This window comes from Piliocolobus tephrosceles, chromosome 4 (assembly GCF_002776525.5).
Source record: "Piliocolobus tephrosceles isolate RC106 chromosome 4, ASM277652v3, whole genome shotgun sequence".
In the NCBI taxonomy this organism is placed as follows: domain Eukaryota; kingdom Metazoa; phylum Chordata; class Mammalia; order Primates; family Cercopithecidae; genus Piliocolobus; species Piliocolobus tephrosceles.
Window position 1 is genome coordinate 141,904,404 of NC_045437.1, and position 20,548 is coordinate 141,924,951.

Genomic DNA, 20,548 nt, shown 5'->3' on the forward strand with positions numbered 1-20,548 from the left:
CTGGACATAAGTTGTCCTCTTTTTTGTCCATTAATACCGTTCTTCTTGTCAGGAAACTTTTTAGGTTATATCTTTGGATTCTCTCTTGTTTTTTTTTCCCTTATACTCTAAGGATGTCAGCTGTCTTCACGTTGGATAATTTTTTCTCTCTGTATCTATCTTTTTAAATTGCTTTTCTTTTCATTCTGCATTTTCTATGATTATCCCCAGCCATCTCTCCATGCCATTTGCAGCTACATTTTCCTCTCCTTTACAATTTATAAGTTATTATATTTATAACTCATTGTTTTGTTTTTCAGTTTTTCTTAGCTCCACAATGTCTTCGTCTATCTTCTTTATTTTATGATTTATCTTAGAGGCATTGTTTTGCTGAATTAATATTCTTAATGAACTCTTCTCTGTAATTAAGCGTCCAAAAAGAACTTGCACTTCACCTTTGAGTTTTATTTTCTTCCTGAGGGTTTTTGGTTTTGGTTTTGGTTTGCCTTTTGCTTGCTTACTACTTGTTTTTGTAGTAGTAGATTTGCGTAATTTTGTGCTGTTTCTTTCCATTTTGCTCACGCTTAACAGGGAGCAGTTTAGTTTGTAGTTTCTGTGAAATGACGCGGATGGATTCTCCTTGATGTTTTTCTCGCTTTATCTGGAGCTATTGTGTCTTCCCCTCACCAAAGAATCTGTTTCAGAGGTGGGTGTGACTTTCTAGTTATTTTTTAATTAAAGCTTACTATTTTGAATTCTCAGTATTTCGTTAACTACCTTTGCTTTTGGGAGAAGGGCTGGCCTTAGGAGTTGTACCAGTCATACCAGAATCTTTCTTTTCATGGATGCCAAACCTTACGGCTCAAGCTGTACTCTCTCCTCTCTTGCTGCTAGTGTATTATTTGGCTTGAAAAATAACCATTTTATCAGGTGGGGAAAGAAGTTTCTGTGATCTTGTTTTGCTCTGCTATCTTTATGTGGAGTTGGGTGTTAAATCAAGAGCCAGGTGCATTTTAGGAAGGAATTAGTTATGAAAAGAAAGAGACCAGATGATTTTTGAAGTTTCTGTTAGCTCAACATACTGAGATACGACTATCAAGACAACAGGGGTCGCCCGACGATTGAAAATTGCTAAGTTCAACAATGTACTAGTAAGAGGCATTGCAATTTTCTGACCACTAGAGGGCAGATGCCAGTCACAGTAAATAGTTACTGTTGTCAAATGAATTGTGCTAGAGCTCCTTGAAACTTTTACAAAAAAGTGTGAAAAGGACAAACTGTAGGGAAACGGAGCTTAAATTATCTGGCAGTTGGGGGCTACTCACTTGTAAGAGGGGTCCCGTGATTCTCTATTTTGCCATCTGTATCCATCTCCCGTTAGGTGTTCACTTTTGCTAATCACCCCGTCATCCATGGTTGAAAACTATTAAAGCATGCCCAGCTCCTCCATTCGCTCTGATATTTTCCAGCTGGCATTTAGAAATTTGAAACACCTTGCCCAGAGTTACTTCATCATTCATAAATGATGAAGACCTGAAAGGGAGCCCACCTTGCCGGCTCCTGTGCCTTCTGAACACCTCTCCAGGAGAGCAAGCTCTTGTCACTGATACTTCACTTCTAGCATTGAAGCCACAAGAGAAGCAATACCAGCAAGAGATGAATCAAAGTCCTCCCTTCAGCCCTTGCTGTTGGCAGCTCCCTATGGCATTCTGAATCATTACTCTGGACAGACTTTTATGACCCAAGGATAAGCCTCCTTACAGTAAAGATGATAGAAACCTGCCTTTGCTGCCAAGGATGTTCCATTTGTCTCTCATACTGGGTCTTGCTGCCGAAGGTAACATTTGCCAGCATAAACTTTCAGCCTGCTGCTTACCAAATTCCTCCTTACATCACTCATCATGCTTCACCAGGGAATTCAAGAATTATTTTTCCCTCCTAGACTGCTTACTGCTTTCCTAGCCTTAAGTCTTTGGCGAGACATTACATCACATACATGTAAGACAGATGCCTGCTTTTCCCTCTGCTCAGGGAAGCTTTGAACCCACATGATGTCAGTAAAACCCTGCTAAAGGTTTCAGATCAGGATGTAAGTTATGTGCTCTGTTAGTAACGTAAATTGGGAGTATCATTAATATGACTATGTCCTTACAAGAAAAGACATTTTATTTTCTTCATGTAGATTTAGTTTGGGCTATCCCAGAAAATCACTGTTTTCCCTTAAGAAGCATGTTGGCTTAAATATTGTTAGATCTTCCTAAGACTTACCTCCCAACAGGCAGCAGGCAGGTCTGATGTTTTGTTTCAGCTGAGCTGTAAACATGATCTGCGGCTGGTGTGGTTCAGTTCACAGTGGATTAAAGTGTTCAGTGTCCCCCAGTCAGATAAACATATGTAGAGAACTATACTTTCTAGTGGCCTGGTCTGGAGCCCAGAATAGTGGAAAGGATATGTTTTTATTGTGATTTATTTTATCAAATAAATAAATTGGGCCTTAAATTAGGGAAGGGGGTGGTTTTGCTTGTTCATTTCTCTGGGACTGAAGTGGGTAAAAGTTTGGACTCAACGGGCAAAAAAGACAATGAAATTCTCATGGGGGAGGTGAGCCAGCCGTTGAAAGGAAGGAAGGAGGAAAAACACTCTCAGACCTATGGATCATAGGAGTGGTGCTATCTCACATCAGTTTAAAATTTTCCTTTTTCTTGCAGTAGACATCAGACCTCATAGCTTAGCAGGTGCTAGGCTAAGGAGAATTAGGAAAAGGTCTGTGTTCTTCTGGCATGGGCTATACCAAGACACGGGCTGTGTCTCTTGGGCTGTGTTCTTTGAGAACATCTTGCAAAACGATCCTGAGAAACAGCTGTGAGAGGTGACCAGCAGAGGGGCCTAGAGCAGTGGTTCAGAGTAAGAGATGGCCAATGGTAATCAAGGGGCATTTGTTATTGTGTGGAGCTATTTCCTGAGAATTCTCAGGAGTAAGAAGGAGAATAAAATATAGCTATTATGCAATAAATTGATAAAATATTGAATGGGGGCTTAGATAAAATTATTTGGCTATTAAGTAGAAAGCCTCCCTTGAATGCTAAAGAACCTTGAGAAATTATGGTACATATTGCTAGAACTTTCCTCTTTGGTTTTCTGTGGCTTTGTATCTCCTAAATTAAACTCTCATGAAGAAGATTGGGATCGTTGTTATTGAGAAGTTCAAAGAAGAAAAGTTTTAATTGCATGATTGATTTCTGCATGGATTATACCTAAAGAGAGAGAGAAAATAACCAGAATGAGTTCCATTGCTAAACAAACATACTTTTAGTCCTAGAGGGAAATGCAAGATGCTTGCAATTCAAAGAATAAGGTTATTAAAACTAGAAGCATATTTGGAGAAAATGAAACCAAGCAGGTAGCACAAGGAACAGTCTATTTAATCTTTTTATGGTTTCTAAAAGGTTAATGGGAAAACCTGGTGTCTTAAATGAAGTGAATTTAATGTTATTAACCTCCAGTTCCAGGTGTATGGAATAAAATACAAATCTCAATACAGATGTAACTGGGTGTTGCCATGTAACCCATGTTAAGTAAAGTATTCAATATAAGAAATAATGAAAAATTGATGAATGAATAAGAGATTTGGGGAATAATTGGCAAACCATTTGGGAAAAAATTATCTTAGAGCAGTATTTTATACCATGATACACTAGATAATTGTTTTTAACCCACTGAAAATGTTTCTTTCTTCCTGTGGTGATAAATTTAATTTCCTTTGGGAGATAACCTCTTCTGTATATGCAGTGTGGGTGGGACTGTAAATTCCCTGCCCTTTTCTGGTCACAAGGTGGCTGTCGTCCAAGTCAGGACAATTGGAGACAGTTTCAAGGGGCTGTGAATGGAGCAACAACAAGAAAAAACACTCATTGAGCACCTGCTCAGGCAGGGATCCCTGTTCCCAAGGAGTTTACATCCTGAGGAGTGGGAGTGGAGGGGGTTGAGGACAGTGAGCGTTCCTTCATTTTACTCCTATATTCTTTTCAGGTCTGCCAGAGCTGCCTGATCTTTTCATCTCTGAACCAAGTTCCTCAGGTTTTACTTCAATTACGTCCACTCTCCCAATTTGTCTAACAAATATTATTTTTGCTTAAGTTATCTCAAGTCAACTTAGTGCTTGAAAACAAAGATGTCTAGTAAATTTCATATGGCTTAAAGAAGTGATTTTCAAGCTTCAGATGCAGAAGAATCACTTAGAAAGTGGTTAAAAATACATGTTTTCATGGTCCTCTGGAATAACTTTGATTAATAAGGTCTGCCAAGCGTAATGGGGATGGGCATTAAAACAAACAAACAAAACAGGTATTTTGGTGCAGGTGATGCTCAAACTGCTTTTTGAGAATCACTAGATTAAAGAGTTAATTGATTTTTCTTAAGCATAGAAAGACAAGTAGAAAATAAAACTTTTATGAGATGAATACAGGGAAGACAAATTTCTATTGCTTTGAAGTAAATAGAAACAACTACAAAGGAAATAATATTGACAGACTCATGTGAATAAACATTAAACATATGTAAATTAAAATTTAAAATGAAGGGATAAGAAGCAAGACAGAAAACGTTTTTCATCAAATATAACAGATAGTCTAATATCTATAATAATGTGTGATGAGCTCATTTAAAATTAAACATAAATGGATAGAAGGGTTTATTTTTTATATGAAGGGGAGCGCAAATAGTAAAGAAACACAGAAGAGAATGTTAGCTTATAAAATAATCAAGAAAGTGAAACCAAAGTAAAATGAATAATTTTACACCTGCTGAATTAATAACAACAAACAATTATGAGAAATGCCAACACAGCACTAGCTAGGTTAGGCTACAGTTGCCATCCTCAGGCCCTTTTGTAGCAGTTTAATTGGGGTTGAGAAAACTCTCAAAAAGCTATATTTCCAGAAATAATGAAGGTGGTCTTCTCTATTCTTAAGGTTTATGAAACCTAGAAGTCAAGACTTCTATTTTAGGACTTATTAATGTAAAGGGTTAGATCCCAATTTACCCAAAACTTTAGGAATCCATCAGTCCCTCAGATCTAAGGCCAGCTGTCCCTTAGAGGACTAAAGGCCCATGTTCAATACCTCCCTATGCTGAGGCTGTCAGATTTAGCTCATCACCATCATCATCACCGTCATCATCATCATCATCTTCATCATCATCATCAAACACATTTAAATGTGTTGCAAGGCACACTTATAATAAAAAAGTTACTCACTGTTATCTGAAATTCAGATTTAACTGGGCACCCTATATTTTATCTGACACCCTTACCCGACGCACACATACCTCTGCCTTTCTGTCTAGGAAGCTTTCATAAAGACACCCATTGAATGGTTCATGAAAACCTCCAGCGTCAGGCATTAGTAGTGCAAAAGCTTAGATCTTTGATTTCTTAGCACCACAGGAAGGGGGAATGGCATTTTTCAGGCCTTCCAATTTGCTAACTCAAGCAGCAACTCTGAATTCAGAGTGACTCTCAGCTGTGTCCCTTGATCCTTGATCTTCAGGCTGGATCCTGTTGCCAGCAGCAACTCCAGGAGTAGGAGGATTCTTCATCAGCCAAAGACCAGCCCAGAGGGAGAACCAGTTAATTTATCTGAACTTTGGTTTCCCTGTGAGTACAAAGCATGGATAATATAACCACTCCTGGGTAAAAATAAGACTATATAATTTCGTTCGTTTGTATCTACAAAAACAAAGCAAATAAAATTAAAAAAAAAATCAGCTGGGCACAGTGGCTCATGCCTGCAATCGCAGCACTTTGGGAGGCCTAGGCGGGTGAATACCCTGAGGTAAGGAGTTCGAAACTAGCCTGACCAACATGAAGAAACCCTGTCTCTACTAAAAATACAAAATTAGCTGGGCGTGGTGGCATATGCCTGTAGTCCCAGCTACTCGGGAGGCTGAGGCAGGAGAATCACTTGAACCTGGGAGGCGGAGGTTGTGGTGAGCCAAGATCATGCCATTGCACTCCAGCTTGGGCAACAAGAGCAAAACTCCGTCTCAAAAAAAAAAAAAAAAAAAAAAAAAAAATCAGAGGAATAAATGAGAGACAAATCAAAATGGCTCCCGTTAAAGGTTAAGCATAGAAATGGGGTTAGACAGGGACAAAGACAGGAAAGATACTTCTCAGTGTATAGCCATTTGTGTCATTTTTATTTAGGAGCCACTTTGGCAGTGCTCTTGCAAGGACAACACGGGGTGATGTATGCCCAGCATCCCGCACCCTCTGGGCTACTTGCGAAATCCTGGTACTTCCACTGTAGCACCTTGAGCCTCCCACAGGGACCTACTCCTTATCTGCACCTGCTGGTCTATACGCTAAGAAATGACAGAAGTAATCACCTGTGTCCTTAGCGAGCTGCTCTAATATTTATTCACATGAGAACTATGGTGACTCTTCCTTCCTGTGCTTTCTGCCCTCTTTTCTTCCTGTCTTATTCCAGCCATGTCAAGTCCAATTTGGAGCTTCGTGACTTAGTGCCGGCTCACTACTGCCCACCCCTTTTTCTTTCCACTAGTTAAATGCTACCTCTTTTTCCACAGCAGAGCAGTAACTTACTGTCTTAGATCAAGCAACTCTAAGACTATCAGGTGTCACGAATTGTGCTAAGGAAAGGAGCTGGCTCTAAGCCGATGTGGTCATGCGGGAAAACAATGAAGTGAGGAAATTTAGGAGGAATTTGATGAATACAAGTAATTTAGAGATTCACTTGCCCTTACTGTCTTCCTGAAACCTCCCAGGCTGACTTCATTGAATTTCAGGGAGTATCTCTCTGAATTAAGATTCATATGTGATGAGATTCACTTGCTAGTAATGAAGGGAGAGAAGAAAGGAAGAATGACAGAAAAAAGTTGTATTCTAGATCTTGTGAGATGGCCAGAAAATGAAAGAGGCAACCAGAGGCAAAAACTGAGGGACTTGTGCAGTAGATTAGGAAACAGTTTAGTGTAAGTAGCCCATCCTTACCTTTGAGATTGGAACACACAACTTCAGTGTGCCCTTGGCACTTTCTTAATGGGTGACCCAAGGAAAGATCTTTCTGTGTTGATTAAATGAGGACACCAGAAGGTCCTGGATGTCCTTGGCAAATCATGCAGCCTCAATGAGTCTATTTCATCAACTGTAAATTGCATATAGCAAGAGCTACTCCTAGGGGTTCAATGAGCTTATGAGACAGTGACCGGGACTCTAGATTCAGGATGCCTGGATTAAAATCCCAGCTCTGTCACTTGTTCATCTATGCGACCTGGGAGCAAGATATTGAATCAGGGACAAGTTAGTTATTTATCTGAATTTCTTTATATAAGAATTGAAATATGAAATGTTTAGCATATACAGTTGTTGTAAGGACTAAATTAGATACTGCATGTAAAATACATAGAAAAATACTTGGCACGTAATATATGTTCAGTAAATGTTTCATAGTGGCGGTAACATTAATAGTAAAAGTTAATTCATATAAAGATCCAGTGCAAAGTCTGGCACATAGTAGACCCTCAGTAGATGTTAGCTATTATTACTCTGGGTTTCCCTGATTTTAGGACTTGTTCACAACTACATCTGTCCCCAATACCTGCCTCAGTTCTAGCCTCTCAGTGTAACAGGAACTCCATCCTCACCAGTTGTGTGGGCTCGAAGTCGTTTTGCTACTTTGTGCCAAAGTGAATAATGTCATTGGGTATTTCTTGTTCACGTGGGTCATGAATTTCAAGTCATCAGGACTGCATTTGTGCCTTGATTTTCTGAGACCGTTACTGCAACCTTACCAGATACGGAGCCTGGCAGTGAGTTCCAATCTGTTTGTGACCCTGATTCCTCATACATTTGGCTCATTTGATCTTACTGGAGTCATGCTTCAAACTTAATAGATCAACTTGAGACTGTGATGCTGCCATTCTCATGACACAGAATAGCTGCTGTGCACACGCTCCTGCTTTCCTTGGATATCTGAGCCTGACAAGGCTGGATTGAATTAGCTGCAAGCCTTCTGCCCAATTCTGGGGGACCAACTCCTCACCTGGCCTAGGATGCTCCTCTTTATTGGCCATTCTTGCCTTACATTTCCTATCGTCCTGGCCCCAGGTCAAATTGTTCATGATATTTTCAACTATGAGATTCTGTTTTTCCTTGTTGAACTGCAGAAATGTATTATAACTTCAAAAACGCTTTTCTGTTTTCCAGAGAAGGAGCAAATGTCAAAATACTTCAGGAGTGGTCTTGAGCCAGAATTCCTTTGTGGCTCCATGATGTAAAGGTATCTGGAGGCATTGACTTACTTTTCTATTCATTTCACTTTTGTTTTAGAAGACATTCTTGAGTAAGTATGTCCTGGCACCGTCTGGGTGCTTCTCTCTGTCATGTTTCTTACTTTTCTTGGGGAAAAAATGCAGCGAGCTCGGCTATCATGATGAAAAGCCTCAGAATATAGCATTTTTGAAACAAATGTTGAATACTAGTGCAGGTTATATTTCTGATACTGATGTATTATGCTTCAGCAAGAAGTGTTATCTTGCTAATTCCATTCTCCAAGTGACATTTTGAGAGGTTTAATTGGCTCTATCTATTAAATTAGGACCTGAACTTGAAAACATTGAAAGTTTTTAGCTTTTAAGTGAGGGATGTAATACTCAGGATAGAAATTTGATTTTACATCATGAGATCACTCTATCTTTGGTTCATGCATAAATGCATTTTTGAATTGCTCAAAATTTTTGTTGTTGAATATAAAAAAGCCAGTTAAAATAGAAACTGGATTATTTGAGCTGCAGCCATTATCTCTACTAGTTATATGTTTGAAAACTACCAGCATAAAAAGCTAAACATGCATGTTGTGCAATACCATCAGAGATTCTGATGAACGCCGTTCTTGTCTATTTCCAATAAGCATTCATTCTAGTGAGGAGGGAAGCTAGAAATAAGACAATTACACTAATTCTTGCAATTTGCATTTCCTACTAACACAAAAACACTTTTAAATAAGTAATATTCGTACAGAAATGAGCAAAATAAACTACAGGCTTGTATTGAATTTACATTCTTACTTAATATGGTCCAGAGTTCTAGGGTTTAGTGGTATGGGCCAAAGAACTTATTTTTCCATCTGGGGGTTGGTAGTTGAGAAGAATTTTAATGTGTGGTATGAGAAGGGTTCAAGACTTAAGGAAGAGTCTGAATAAAGGCACAATAATGTGGCTGTGCAATATGTGCCCAGGCGCTGTGGCATTAGTAAAGGAGATTTATCACTGAAATACTAGGTAGAAGTATGGTTAGAATATGGAAAAGTCACATGTCTAATTTTCCTTTCTGTAGTACTAAATCAAATATTTTAATGAAATTACTGAGTAGAAGCAACACGCACCCATGGTTTTAAAGATCTCAAGAATGACATTTTACAATCATTGGCCAACACATCTAGTTTCACTGGAAATTTTGTAAGTATAGAAGAAAGTGGAAATGTTAATAAAGAGAAAGAAGCCTATTGGCTGTCCCCCACTTGATAGGATTAACTCATTCTTAATTGAAAATGAGCTTGGCAAACACAATGACACTGATTACATTTCCCCAAAAACTGGTTTATAGACCAGAATTCTTTCCGTGACAGGTTCATTGGGAATTCTACCAGTCAGGACAAATAACATGTGTCATGATGTGAGGTTTTGCCTATTGATGAAGAAGAAAAATCCAGACAGAAGATAGCTTGGTCAGTACAGGATTAAAATAAAATGAACCTGGTGTTGTTAAGCACCATATTGGAACATTTGGATGTTTGGCCATCTTCTGCCTGAGTAAAATTCTGCCTCACTCTCTGACAAGGGTGAAAGTCATATTGATCATTTTAAATCAGAATTTTCCTTTTTCTAGACCCATTTTTGTTGGGCTATCACAAAACTACATATCATAGATTGCTTAGGTTGTATTTTAATCTCTTCTATCATATGTGAGAGGCATCTTAGTCTAATCAGCAACATATTCTTAGAGCTAATTACTTCTGCAGTTGGTAATCTCATCTGTTTCACTTGGCTTTAGGAGGGTGACTCATTAAAAAAGAAAATTTAATTGTTTATTTTCTTAGTATAAAAGTCATACACATTTGATGTATAAAATTTGAATATAAATATAAACAAAAATTTTAAAAATCCAAATATTGTATTATTGCATATATATATAAAAGCAAACATATTGCATATACCATTTAATAACTTACATTTGCCAGAACAATTTTAAAAAATCTTTCTAGGTAATTATCCAGGCATGAAGTTCTTTTTTAATAGCATAAAGTCCTTTGTTGAGTGCATATTTCTTGGTTTACTTAACAAATCCCATGGTTTTGAATATTTAGATTGTTTAAATTTTTGTTTCATTGAACACCTTTGTGGTTTATTTTTATTTTTATTATTTTTTCCCACTCATCCATGGTTATTTGCATGAGATAAATTCCTAGATATGGAATTACTGGGTCAATCTATGAGCATATTTAAAGGCTTTTGCTTTGAGTGATACAGTAATGCCAAACTGATCTTAAGGAAGTTTGTACAATATATATTCTGTACTGCATTGTATGAGAATGCCTGTTTTCCTAGATGAAATATGACATTTTCTGATTTTTTTTTCTCCAATTGATGTGGCTTGTCAAATTTGGGACCTGTTAATTATTTTAAAGATGGTGATTGTCCAAAAATAATAGTAAATTTCCAAAATGATCTTTACCTATGTTAAATCTATTGGTCAAATGAGTCAGGTAAGGAGATTGTTTTTAGACATAGTAGTACCAATTTCAAAGTCTTTAGTACAATGGAATGAATGAGATATACGTTTAAGTGACCTGGCTTTAAATTCTGGCTCTGAAGTCTCAAGCACTGATGTCTGAAGGATTGAAGTCCAGTTTTCTTGTGTTTAAATGGTATATCCAATATGACCTATCTACTGGTAGGTAAATTAGACCAAGTGGTTTAGGTATGATTCATCTCATTCTCACTTAGAGGAGTAGACCTTGATTGATATAAACCCAAAGGACTAATCCCATTTCCCTGACCTGGTAATTGATTCAGGGATGAACAACCCAGTTTAAGCCAATCAACATATAGCATTTGCAGTAGATTGCATTGTGTTCAAAATATTTCAAACTCATCCCATCTGGATTTTCTTCCAGAAAAATTTTACTTTTCATCCCATTGACGAAAGCTTAGGCAATGATTTTCTTTGCCCTACAAAATGTGAGTGGAAGTTATCTGTGCCATTTTCAAGCAGAAGTTTTAAGAGTCACCATATAATTCTGCTATTACTCGTTTACCTCTGCTACAAGATTAATATGTCCTAGACAGTGACTTCATCTTCAATTTCAGTTTCAAAATGAACAGGACATGGCTCAAGTCTCAGCTGATCTGCAGCTGCCAACATGCAAGTTGAATGAGAATAAACCTTTGTTGCTTTGCAAGCCACTGACAGTTTGAGGTCATTTGCTATCCCAGTACTGCTTAGCTTGAACTGACTCGTTCACCATTCTTTGGGTCAGAGTAAATATTTTTCAAGAGTGGATGCATAGCCTAATTTTGTCTGTTAGTGATGAAGCTCAAAGCATTCGTTTGGCATCTGAGCAAAGAGACTCTTTATTTGAATGTTCTGATATATTGTAGTGTCACCAGACACCTCACCAAATGCAGTAGCATTTTGTTACTGATAGAAATCAGCCAGAGGAAAGAGCAAACAGATGAGAATAGCACCAAGAGAAATGCAGGGAAATAGAGCGAGTACCCTAATCTTAAATCAGTGCCTGAAGCTGACATACCTTTGAACTCATCAGTTAAGTGAACTAGAAAAAGTAAATTCCCTTTTAGTTTAAGGCACTTTGAGTTGAACTTTCTTTTATTTGCAGCCAAAAGTACTGTGTCTGATTCAAATTTCTTCTGTAACATGATTCAGCAGAACACAATTTAGGAAGCATGAAAACAGGACAATACCATGAGATGATAATTTCTGGCAAATGTATGTGTCGTTAACGAGCAATGGAAAGAACACAAAGGTGAAACTTGGAGGAGTTTCTGAAGACATAGAATTCTCAGATTAGGGTGCAACGTGGTTATTTTAGCTTGAAGTAGAAGTTGAAAATTGCATGGAGGAGAAGGCAAAGAGGTCATTGCTGGTTTCACATGTTGCTCCAAGTTCTCAGTTCTGTACTCTTCTTTGCTTAGTGCTTCTCACTGCCTTAACTGACCTTACAGGACTTCAACAATTGCCTGCTTAACTACATGTCCATGACTAGCCCCCTGTGTTCTCTTAAAGTCCATATCTGTATCACACAGGCCTCTTCCTAGAGTCATCATTTGACTGGTAGGGGCCTTCATTAATTAGCATTTGTAAGATGTCTCCAGCTTGTTAGTGGGTTAGAGGTAATTAGGAAAGCAGGAAAGCGGCAGCAAGAGCTTTCTATTACCTTCCTCTCTGCTGGTCTCTTTTCTTGCTTCTGGAGTAACTGGCATTGATGTTGACGCAAATGAACTTAAACTTGTTATCCTGTGTCATTTGCTTTTTCATTAAATAGATTCCAAAGTATCCCAGAAACACTTTACAAGGATCAGTCATTTCTCCTACAGACTAGACAAATTTAGTGTTAATAAATAAAGCAGTTTTATAATTGCCACAAAGGGCAAAGTGTTTGAAACCACAAATAAAATATCTTGGATTCTTAGAGCTTTCTTTTATAAAAACCCTTCTCCCGTAACCAACTTGTACATCATAGCTCTCCCATGACTGCCACCTAGTAACCCCTTCCCCATAGTTAATGAATCCTTCCTTGACAGTCATAGGATTTAAATGTTACGTTCTTTTTTTTCATACCTTGATTGAATATTTTTTGTCCTGTTCTTATTTAGCCACACAGAGAATGATTCAGTTAGGAAATACATTTGCGGGCTAATAAGGAAAGCTTGAACCAACACGGTTTAACAAGATGAAAGTTTGTTTTTTCTCATACACAGGTAGTCTGTAGGTTGACTTTCTATAGTTGTTGCAGTGGTTCTAGGATACCGCCTATGTCCTAGACTGCTATATTTTTATTCTGTCATCATTAACATGTGACTTCCAACTTCAAGGACCTAGAGAGCCAAGGTAGCTCCAGACATCAAGTCTTTATTCCAGGCAGGAAGCGGGGGGAAATATGGAAAAAGGAAAAAGAGCCTCTCACCCTGCCTGAAAGCGTTATCCAGAACTTAGTCACCTGGCCACTGCTATCTTAAAGTGAGGCTGAAAAAAGTAGTTTTGTATCAGTGCACATCGATATCCATGACAAAACTAGGTTTCTATTATTAAGGAGGAAGGGACAATGGGAATGAAATAGGTAATTATCAGCTTTTGCTACACAGCACTTTTTGACAGTATGTCCTAATAATCTTTAAGTCAATAATAATTATGTTACAAAAATAAGTGAAATACTCACCCACCCCAGTGGTCATGGGCCTTTTGGGGTACTGGATGACTTAATAGAGTATAGAGATCATTTTATCTGGAAGAATATTAATAAATCTTTATTTGCCACATGGTACCCAGCCATGACAAAAAGTAGATGCAGAGGGAGAAAACTTTTTAAAATCTTTATTAGCGGAAATACTAACTTTCCTAGGCTTCTTCCTACAGGTTCATCTGCAATTACTCTGAAGCAAAAGGGACTGGTGCGCCTTGTCCAAGAGCCCTGTCTAATCTATTATTCTTCTAGTTCGATTTTTGTTATCTACAATGCGTTCTGTACCATATATTTAAAGGTGGGTTGCTTCATGAGTTAAATATAAATAGGACGGCACCCCAACAGGGGAAGCAGAAGGCCACAGTGGGATTCTAAATTTGGGTCAGCAACAACAACAATAACAAAACAAATGATACTTGTTGTGCAACTATCTGGCCATTGGCCATTTTCAAAATCTTTCTGCCTTAGGGAGATAATGACAGATTATTTGGGGTTGGAGGCAGTGTAGGGAAGAGATGGGTAGGAAAAGACTAGACAATTTTCTGAATTTAGTGTAAGGAAAATGCCCAGTAGATAGAAGCTTAGCAGGTATTCAATGCTCGTTTCCTGTGCCCTCTTGATTCTGTAGCTAAGAAATTTAGAAACTACCAGGGAGTTAAATTCACAACAGCATTTCCTCTCCACTCAATTTTGTACCATCATCCAGAAATAATGGAGCAAAATTGCTGAGATCCTTTTCACACCAAGGATTAGAAAACCTTTTCTCTGCCATCCTTTAGTGGCTTACCATGTAGTATTTTTGGCTTAGATCTTATCCAGAAACTACTTCCATCAGCAAAATACAGCATCCTGCTCTCCTGTCACCTACTTCTTTGCCTTCTCTTGGCTCTAACAGATGTTGTTTTCAGAGAGCCAGAAACAGAACCAATGTATCCTTTGATTCACTTCTGGTGTCTACTTAAAGACTGCAGTTCAAGTTTGCGGAGATGCCATTTTTCCAATAAGGTCTCTTCGTTTGTATCAGTCTGTTCTGACGCTGCTATAAAGAACTACCTGAGATTGGGTAATTTATGAAGAAAAGAGGTTTAATTGACTCATAGTTCTGCAGGCTTAACAGGAAGCATGACTGGGAGGCCTTGGGAAATGTACAATCATGGCAGCAGGTGAAGGGGAAGCAAGCACCTTCTTCACATGGCAGAGCAGGAGAGACAGAGAGTGAAGGAGAAAGTATCACACACTTTTAAACCATCAGATTTTCTGAGAACTCGCTCACTATCACAAGAACAGCAAGGGGGAAATCACCCTCATAATCCACCAGGCCCCTCCTTCAGTTTGACATGAAATTTGTGCAGGGACACAAATCCAAGCCACATCATTCTACCCCTTTCTTCTCCCAAATCTCATGTCCTTCTCACATTGAAAAATACAATTATTCCTTTTCAACGGTTGCCGGTCTTAACTCATTTCAGCATTAACTCAACAGTCCACAGTCCAAAGTCTCATCCGAGACAAAGTAAGTCCCTCCCCGCTATGAGCCTGTAAAATCAAAAGCAAGTTAGTTACTTCCAAGATGAATAGGGTACAGGCATTGGGTAAATGCTCCCATTTCAAATGAAAGAAATTGGCCAAAACCAAGGGACTAAAGGCCCCATGCAAGTCTGAAACCCAGCAGGGAAGTCACTAAATCTTAAAACTCCATAAAAATCCCCTTTGGCTCCATGTCTCATACCCAGGGCACGCAGATGCAAGGGATGGGCTCCCAAGGCCTTGGACAGCTCCACCCCTGTGGCTCTTCAGGGTACAGCCCGGGGCGGCTGTTTTTACAGGTTGGTATTGAATGCTTGTGGCTTTTCCAGGTGCATGGTGCAAGCTGTCAGTGGAGCTACCATTCTGGGGTCTGGAAGGTGATGGCTCTCTTCTCATAGCTCCACTAGGCAGTGACCCAGTGGGGACTCCCACCTGCCAGTCTCTTTGCTAAAGCATAGCAAGAGTGACCTTTACTCCAGTTCCCACTAAGTTCCTTATCTCCATCTGAGACCACCTCAGCCTGGATTTCATTGTCCATATAACTGTCAGTGTTTTAGTCAAAGCCGTTTAACAAGTCTCTAGGAAGTTCCAAACTTTCCCACATCTTCCTATGTCTCTGGGCCTGTGATGGGAGGGGTTGCACTGAAGGTCTTTGAAAGGCCCTGAAGACATTTTCCCCATTGTCTTGGCTATTAATATTTGGCTCCTCTTCACTTACACAAATTTCTGCAACAGGCTTGAATTTGTCCCCCCAAAATGGGCTCTAATGGGCTTTTCCTTTCTATCCCATGGCCAGGCTACAAAGTTTTCTTTTTCTGTTTCCCTTTTTTCTTTTTTTTGTTTGAGATTCGCCTTGTCGCCCAGGCTGGAGTGCAGTGGCACAATCTTGGCTCACTGCAACCTCCACCTCCCGAGTTCAAGGGATTCTCCTGCCCCAGCCTCCTGAGGAGCTGGGATTACAGGTGCATGGCACCATGCTCAGCTAATTTTTTGTATCTTTAGTAGAGACAATGTTTCACCATGTTGGCCAGGCTGGTCTCAAATTCCTGACCTCGTGATCCGACCGCCTTGGCCTCCTAAAGTGCTGGGATTATAGGTATGAACCACTGCAAATTTTTCAAAATTTTATGATGTGCTCCCCTCGTGCCCCATCACACACACACTTTTTTTTTTTTTTTTTTTTTTTTTTTTGAGACGGAGTCTCGCTCTGTCACACAGGTTGGAGGGCAGTGGCATAATCTTGGCTCAGTGCAACCTCCGCCTCCCAGGTTCAAGTGATTCTCATGCCACAGACTCCCTAGTAGCTGGGACTACAGGCACACACCACCATACCCGGCTAATTTTTGTATTTTTAGCAGAGACAGGGTTTCACCATTTTGCACAGGCTGGTCTCAAACTCCTGGCCTCAAGTGATCTGCCCACCTTGGCTTCCCAAAGTGCTGGGATTGCAGGCATGAGCTACCATGCCTGGCCCTCTACTTCCCTTTTAAATGTAAGTTCCAGTTTCAGATAATCTCTTTGCTATGCATATGAGTGTACACTTTTACAAACAGCCAGGTCACATTTTGAAGGCTTTGCTGCTTATAAATTTCTTCTGCCAGATGCCCTAAATCATCCGTCTCATGTTCAAAGTTTCACAAATCTCTAGTGTAGGGACACATTGCTGCCAGTTTCTTTCCTAAAGTATAGCAAGCATGACATTTACTTCAGTTCCCTACAAGTTCCTCATCTCCATCTGAGACCACCTCAACCTGGACTTCATTGTCCATATCACTCACTACTAGCATTTTGGTCTAAACCATTTAACAAGTCCCTAGGAAGTTCCAAACGTTCCCACATCTTCCTGTTTTTTTCTGAGCCCTCCAAATTGTTCCAGCGTCTGCCCATTATCCAGTTCCAAAGTCACTTCCACATTTGTAGGTATCTTTATAGCAATATCCCACTCCTGATATCAGTTTTCTGTATTATTCCATTCTCACACTGCTATAAGGAACTACCTGAGACTAGGTAATTTATGAATAAAAGACATTTAATTGACTCACAGTTTCACAGGCTTAACAGGAAACATGACTGGGGGAGGCCTCAGGAAACTTACAGTCATGGCAGAAGGCAAAGGGGGAGCAAGCACCTTTTTCACGTGGCAGAGCAAGAGAGAGAGAAGGTGAAGGGGCAAGTGCCACACACTTTTAAACCATCAGATCTCATGAGAACTCACTCACTATTATGAGAACACCAAGGGGGAAAGTGCCCCCATGATCCAATCACCTCCCACCAGGGTCCTCCTCCACTTCAACATGAAATGTTGGCAGGGACACAAATTCAAATCATACTACCATTCTTGTCTTCTTCTTATGCTATCTTAGAGCAGCCATCAGTGTACAAAGTTCAGAAACAGTGTCATCGTCTGGGGAGAGCATATGGAACTGAAACTTTATTTCTTCCCAGAGACATATGCTGTTAATTAAAGGCAGAGTCTAAAGATTGTACTCAGTGTACTCATTGTCACACTGGAGAAAATGCAAAAACCCACTAAATATGTTTCAGCTTTATGTCAATCATTGCATATATGAGGGCAAGTAGTAAGCTATTTGTTCTATACTTTATTTAAATGGGGGATTAATATTTGCTTAAAATCCTTCAGTGCATCTCCAACTCTTTGGAGAAATTCCAAATTCTCTAGCATACCCTCCAAGACCTTTTGTGACCTGGCCTCTGGTCACCTACCTTTTCAGCCTCATATTTTACCACCATGCACCTTATAATCTAGTCAGACCAAGCCAATCATAATAAAAGTCACATTTTCAGCCAGCTGCTATACAAAAACTTCACCATAAACCCTATTTAGCTCAAAGTGAGAATTCCTGGAAATGGAATTGCTGACTGAGTAATTCATAAAGAAAGATCTGAGGGGCATAGATACTTCTGAACATTGTTCAATTTTTAGTGTGATTCCATTCTTTTCAAATTCCTTGAGCCTATCAAGTGTCTTTAATCACAGTTTCTACCAACTTTTCTTAATTCAATTTCTGGTTGATCCTCCTGTGTTGCAGCAATGTCCGTGGTTGAAACTCCCATTTGTACCCTCTGAGTTACAGTCATTTCCTTGGAGTCTCTGGAGCTGCTGTGACACTTGCATTTCAGATTGACACCTGCAGATTGACACTTTTCCCTAGTCATCATTAGGGAGCAGCTTGCTAGAATGCAAAAATACATGGCAGAAGGGAAACTAATAGCTCACTGAATTACACATCTGGATGGATACCCTCTATGCAGTCTGTTTTTGAGCTTTCATTGGCTAAGAACAAATATGTATGTGTATAAAGAATGCTGCAATGAATTCATTATATGTAGTGTACCATAATGATTTATATGTATATGCAGTATGTTTTAATAAAAATATTTCACAGACCTTATAGCAAAGCAGCAATTTTAAATAGGGTATAGCTGTACATACATTTTCTCATTTAGTTGTCACAAAAATCTTGTGATTTAAATAAATGAAATTAAATAATGTTACTATTGTACATAAGAAAAGTGAAGCTTAAGATTACTTAAGTGATTTATTTAGGGTAATATATGGTCGAGGAACTCAACCACTATAACAGGAATACGAAATTGACAGCTTTGGCTTTGAAACTAGCCATGGATTTATTGTTGTTGTTTGGGGGAAGAAGGCAGTAGATTTAATTTTTATAATTTTAAAATATTTGAATTAACCAATAATTTCATACATACAAACCTCGGTACAAATCTGGATTTCCTTTGAAAAATCAGAAAATATGGGACACGAGGTCCTGCCTACCATCAATCACAGAAGCTATGGAAAGGTTTCCCTGGCTCCTATGGCCATTTGAAGTTAAGACTGCTGAATAACTCTCTGTCTGTCTGTTTCTCTCTCTCTCTCTGTAGTTCTTCCAAAGCAATAGACTTTGCCATTTCCCCCCTTCTCAGTCGCTCAACTGTCCATTCTATTATTTATATTCAACCAATGCAATCCACCTCGTTTCCTGCCTCTCTATCACTATCACTCCCTCTCTCCAACACTTTCCACTCCTGCTAACTTTGGGTCAGCCTCTACTAGCCAACCTCTGGGCAAACCTCTCTCTTACTCCTTCCTGCAGTGTACTCTAACTGTCCTCTAAATTTACTATTCACACAGCCTACTGATAGCATCTCCATTGCTCAGCTCACTCTAGCTTAGTAAGAATTCGAATGAATGGATGAAATTTAGCATGGATGGACGAATGAGCAAATCTATGATTTGTTGACTTGAACTCAGGTGGAAACCACTTTCTGCTCTCCCTTTCCAGAATAGAAGGAAGTGAATATTAAAAGCTATTTCTAGTGACCTGCCCTTGACTTTTGACCGGAGCATAGCATATGCCTGAACTGTTGTTGGTCTGCTCAGCAAATGTTTCTAAACCAAAAATATCCAGGATGAAAGGATACAACATTTTTTTTCTTACCAAAGGATCTCAAAGCAATAATATTATGATAATTTAATATTAAAATGATATTAAAAAAACAGATACAGCTGAATGGTCATTTAGTTTTTCGGAATTAAAAACAGCAAGCTCTAGGATATTAATCACTAAGTACAGTTGAGTGCCAAATTTAGCACTGAACTTCTAGTAGTGAAGACAATTTTATTACACTGAAGAGAAACATTTATTAAACAAGACATTATACTAACCAGTAAGTTAAAAAATGTCTGTTTATCTCAAATATTTTCAGTGACTCTTGTTTTAACTAGGCATTCTGCCATCTGCAAATAATGATATTTTACATACACTTTCACAACAGTTAGACATTTTTCTTCCTTTTTAACTTCTTGCAATTGCACAATTCACAAACTGAAAATTGATTATCAAGTTAAATGCTGTCCTTTTTTGTCACGTCCTTTATATAATAATTATGAAAGCAATTAATTCATATCATTAATAAAATGAAGTGAAAGGCTTGTAATAGAAAACAGCTGTCTCTTGTCCCTCTTCCCCAGTTTCTCCCTCTAATGGCAATTGTTTCAAATGATTTTAGCTATCTGTTCTTTTAATTAAAAATATTTCTAAATGCTATGTTTTTACTGCTTTTTCTTTACTTCTTAATTTTAAATATTACCTACTTGACTCATTTTTATGGTAGATGATGGTTCAACTCTCTTATACCATCCCTGCTTCCCTTCCTTCCCTCACCTTCTCATATTTACAGTATTTTTCACTATTTTTAAAATAAAATTTGAGTCCAGTCTTTTTCACTTTTGCATACAATAGCCCCTAAAAGTCTCCCTGCTTCTACACTTGTCTCTCAATATTCTAGTCTCAACACAGTAGCCACAGGGCTCCTTCTAAAATGCAAGGAAGATCTTGTACTTTTCTAATCATAACCTTGCAATGGCTCTTCATCTTATTCAGAGTAAAAGGCCAAGTCCTTACAACATCTTTCAGGGCCTGCATGCTCTGGCTCTCGTTGCAATCTAATGTAGTCTCCTCTTACTCTCTCCTCGGCCCAAATCCTTTCAGTCCTGTTTGTTTTCTTTCTATTTG

At 38.8% G+C, this 20,548-nt stretch overlaps 1 protein-coding gene across 1 annotated transcript in view; it reads left to right on the forward strand.

Moving 5' to 3' along the window:
* Window positions 1-508: 508 nt before the first annotated feature.
* HTR4 (5-hydroxytryptamine receptor 4) overlaps window positions 509-20,548 on the forward strand; it is a 230,517-nt gene continuing 210,477 nt past the window's right edge. Inside the window, 2 exon segments of the mRNA XM_023227080.2 lie at window positions 509-685; window positions 8,204-8,339. The gene's annotated coding sequence lies outside the window, so the exon portion shown is untranslated.